We start from the raw sequence: 4,281 nt of genomic DNA, 5'->3' as shown, positions 1-4,281 counted from the left end.
AATTGCTTCTATTACTTCGAAAAGTTCTATATTTAAAAACGAAAAAACCCCAGAAATTATAGATTATTTTATTTAAAAAAAAAAGAAGAAAAAAAAACCTCTCATCGAAAGGTAGTTCCAGACTTCATAAATATAATGATATAGGCATGTATATAGGTAAAAAATCATATATAAATATGTAGGTATAACATAATCATAGAAATATATATATATATATATATATATATATATATATATATATATATATATTATATCTATATATACATATATATATATATTATGATTTATATATATATATATATATGTGTATATATATTATTAATATAAAAATATATTATAAATATTATTTTTTAAACATTTTGTCCGTGTGCGATATTTTAAAAAGTTGATTTATAGTTTTTGTAATGCCCTGTCTTTAAATTACAAAGATTTAAAGCTGTCTGTATAGCCATTCAAACATGATCAACATGCAATTGAAGGGTTTAATCAGCATCGATCTCCAGAACATACTACGATTGAACATTAGTTTTTGTGTAAAGCCCTGTCTACATTATTCAATTTTATGTTATAAATACATGTATATATGTCCATATTTTGATGTAACATGATATCATCATACCCATACATGGGTTCATTTTTCACATAAAATTTGATAATGTGGACAAATCTTTATTTCTACGATAAGATTCAAATTTGTTTAACCGAAATCAAATTGTCATTCACAAAGATTCGACATAGTTAGAAATGTATCATAATATTGTAACTAAATGAGTATTTAATTTCCATAGAGAGAAAAAAATGAAACCAATAGGATGCTTGCTTTTTAAATGACTGTTTCGTCCAACTGTCAGTAAGTTTTTGTCAGATATGGGCTGTTTGTTAGAAGTAATTTGTATAACATGACAATTGGTGTGAACCTTATTCATGTTATTATATTACTAATACTATGGAACTTACATATTAAAAATAAGATGAAACCATTTAACCAATGTAATTGAAGGATGTTGAAATGATTAACCAAATTAATACAAAGTGGCTTTTTGATTTGTATGATTTTAGTTAAGCTTGGCGTACCCTAGATTGGAATCCCGGTACGTAAGGTTCATAATATAAATATTTTATAGATTTTTAAGAAATGCATAGTAAGGTACATTTGCTATAAGGATGTTAAAAGATTTGTAAATTAAAAAGACTTGTAAAATATTGTTGTTTATTAATGATGACACAAAAATCCTTTTATTTTCAATTTTAGTAATATCATTAACAATCCAAAGACATAGAATTTAAGTGTCAACAATTCCTTTCATAAAATATAATTTATGTTTTTATTTTTGTTGTACGCTTATTGTTTTTATACCATTAATTAAGACTTTAACTTCGTTATTCATAATTTCGATTGACTCATAGGCCTATGTTTATGTTGAAGAAAACGTTAGTCTAATCTGTTAACACGTATCGGTATTACACCGATAGAAAGTATTTTAAGAATATCATTAACCATACTATTGCGTGTATTTAAAAAAAATATATATTTTAAATTTTTTTATTAATATTTGTAACTAGATGGGAGTGATTCTCTGGTCTAACCTGACATAGGCCTAGTACTTTAGTTTACATTGTAAGGAAGCAGACACTCCGTCAAGCTGTGTGTAATTGTTTTTGTTTTTGTTTTTTTAGATAATAATACGCTATATTTTTAATAGTTATGTGTGTAAATAATATCTATCTATGTATGAAGATTATAAAATTAAATTTTATAATCCTTTTGTATAGTTTGACGGTATGACTGGCTTTTCTTAGAAATTAATTTGCGTAATTCACATGAAATTATTTATTATATCAATGTATTTGAAATTTATGCATGTGATTTTCTTTAAAATTCATTATTTTGAGAAATACTGTACAAAGAAAGAAAGTAATACAAATTGGAGAATTAAAAGCCAAAATTCATACAAATGTAAGACAAACCCAGAGAAAGCATAATACAAAAAATGAATAAAATATGAATGTGTAAAGTATGCATGATACATTGTACTTCATTCATGTCAGCCAAAACCCGAATCACTATAATGTATTTGCATAGTATAGCCTACAGTATAAAAGTTTTAAATTATTTTAGAAACAACGCATAAATGAAACAATGGCCGTATTCGACTGGTCGTTTTTCGATAAACCACGCCCACATGCGCAGGTGATACAGTATACTGTGATTACAGTAAATACTCGACAATACAAAATGGCTGCATAGTTACCACAATACACGCTGCGTAATCAAGGTTGCTGGCTTGTGGCAGCATTGATTTTATTGTAAGAAAAAAATTTTCATCCAGTCTTTGAATTATGTTGTCTTACAATTATTTTTTGACTTCATGTGGGTAAATATTATAATTGTTATTTTCTGAAACTTAATCTAAATTATATTAATGCAAATGTTGTTGCTAAACTGACCAATCGGCCATGTTTATTTTGGTCACATGGATAACTTAACGTACGTTAATTTTCGAAGTCAGCGAAGCCTATTTTTACGAAGCAGTAGATTAAAAATAATACTCAACGAAAAATTGTAGTCAGCGCGTGATAGGCCTACGTAATGAACCGGCGAACGCTTGGATTTATTTCACTGTAAAATGTGAATTTTGAGGGAAGCAAATTTATAACTGTAAACCTAATTATATTTACATGATGAGAATCTACTAATCATAAGCTTTCCATTCATATATTTCATGAAGTAAAAAGAGCAATAAAAAGGGTCTAACTTATCAAACAAACACCAGACACACTCCAGTCTTTGCATGTCGCCGGAGAAAAATGATTACGCTGAAACAAGCGCCTGTATACAATACAGTCAATGGTGTTTGGAAGGCTTGATTCTATTGGTTTCCAAAAGTGACGGAGCTAAATATTGACTTATCACAACCATTTTTACAACAAGTATGGCAGAAAGAATAAAGATCAACTTACAGAGAGAAAGAAACCGATTGGTTAAATACTTTGCGAGTTATTCTGATTAGAATTTGGTAACATGAGCCGCGAAAGGTAAAAAATCTAATATTCGCGCTTTCAGGAAAGTCGTTGTTAACACGACGAAAAAACGTAACAGCGGTGGTGGCACCACGTGGCCGCTCAGTAAGGCCTACCTTTCGGAGGGGGTATAGGGGCGATGGAAGTGCCAACAATTCGGAATGTGAAAATCTTATATAATCGATATAAATCTTATAATTTGTATAAATTACCTTATTCTTTTCCGAAGCCAACCTCTATTCTTAGTTCCACTAAATAATTTGGTTATTATTATTACAACATTATTCATATTTGAAGTTAATTCGAAGGGCATGGTGATAAATACAAATATTTTATTTAAAACAACTTTTTTCTGTCTAAATCAGTAGCTACAACATATCAAACAATTTTTTCCTCCGGAGCCTGACTTTAATCGTGTCCATCGTTGGTTATGCTGGTGTGGATGTTTACTCAAGTAATGGCGTGCGCCCTCACGAGTCGTCCGCTTTCTCGTGGCAGCATACATTTATTAAACGTTGGATAATTTGATAAAATGACATGAATTCATAATCGTCCTTATAGAACATTTCTTGCTCATGCGCTATTTTCAGGTCTATGTCAGCCTCTATGGGGTGGCGCAAAACATAGAGAAACAGGGATGGAGAAACAGCCCCCCCCCCCGGTCGGGGAGAGCTGGGCCCCCTTCCCCGTCGAAGAGAAAAAGCAATATTCGTCGGGGAGAAAAAAAAATTATGTATTTTCTACATATTAGTAGACTACAAAATCTATAACATATATGTGCTTTGAAGCTAAGCGATCAAACATAAATAGTTAAAAAACAGACTGGAAACTTTAAAATGTTCCAAACTAGACAGTAAAAAACATTAAAACAATATAATATGAAAACACAGTAAAACGTATTAAGGGATTTTATCAAAACAATAAAATATACTGTACTATAAAAACATTAAAAGACAGTAAAAAGTATTAAGATAATATTATTAAAACACTGTAGGATGTTAAAATACAAAGAGCAGAAATGCATTAAAATAGTATAAAATTATTGCATTTATGTTAAAAAGACTTAGACCAGGTTAAAATAGTATAAAATTATTGCGTTTATATTAAAATATATAAGAAGTATGTACGAAAATTTCATTGAAAAGGTAAAGCACAGATGGATAATAACGATAATCATTGGCACGTCTATTAAATATATGGATAGAATTAGGTATAAAAGACTTTCTAAACCTCTTGGTTTTCGATATGGGGAGCTAGTCT

Source organism: Anneissia japonica, unplaced genomic scaffold, assembly GCF_011630105.1.
Source record: "Anneissia japonica isolate Jap-2015-1 unplaced genomic scaffold, ASM1163010v1 scaffold1554_len142245_cov105, whole genome shotgun sequence".
NCBI classification, from domain to species: Eukaryota; Metazoa; Echinodermata; class Crinoidea; order Comatulida; family Comatulidae; genus Anneissia; species Anneissia japonica.
Note: the sequence above shows the minus strand (reverse complement) of the source record.